This window comes from Galeopterus variegatus, unplaced genomic scaffold (assembly GCF_000696425.1).
Source record: "Galeopterus variegatus unplaced genomic scaffold, G_variegatus-3.0.2 Scaffold152205, whole genome shotgun sequence".
NCBI lineage: Eukaryota > Metazoa > Chordata > Mammalia > Dermoptera > Cynocephalidae > Galeopterus > Galeopterus variegatus.
In genome coordinates this window covers 1-566 of record NW_007878316.1, presented here as the reverse complement: position 1 = coordinate 566, position 566 = coordinate 1, and the positions used below count along the sequence as shown (strand labels likewise).

The 566-nt window shown below is 56.5% G+C and overlaps 1 non-coding gene across 1 annotated transcript; it reads left to right on the top strand.

Moving 5' to 3' along the window:
- The first annotated feature begins 3 nt into the window (after positions 1-3).
- On the top strand, positions 4-75 carry TRNAT-UGU. Its single transcript has one exon. It is a non-coding gene; the product is annotated as a tRNA-Thr (tRNA).
- Positions 76-566: the final 491 nt, after the last annotated feature.

Sequence of the window (566 nt, the reverse complement as noted above, 5' to 3'; positions counted from 1 at the left end):
GGTGGCTCCATAGCTTAGGGATTAGAGCACTGGTCTTGTAAACCAGCGTCGCGAGTTCAAGTCTCGCTGGGGCCTTGCGAGAGGCATCTCTTTCGGATTACGCAGGGGGAAACACGAAACGCTACTCTTGTTCATCTTTGAAACAGACCTTTTGAAAAAGAGCACGTTCTGATCTTTCAGTGAAAGTCAGATCCTGAAGATGTGGGACGAAAGAACACAGCGTCGGGACTCCTATGATCGATCCCGGAAAAATAGGTGTTTGCTCCCTCCAGTACGTGAGGCACAAACTACTCGCGTCTGGGAGAAAACTCCCGGAGCTGGTGGAGTCCTGCCTGTGCGTTTGCGGAAGAGTCAATTAGCTTTGGCCGAGTGCTAACCAGGCCAGCGGAGCCCTGCTCACCTCCCGCTTGCAGCCTGCCTGGCGCGTCTGTGTCTCCCGCGCTCCTGGAGCGAGAACTGGTTCTCGGATTCCTCCCGGGCAGCCTCGTCCAGTTGCTACGCAGGTACATCCCGATGCGGGTGGCTTCTGCTCCGCTTCTGTCCTCGCTTCCTGGGGCTCCGACCTC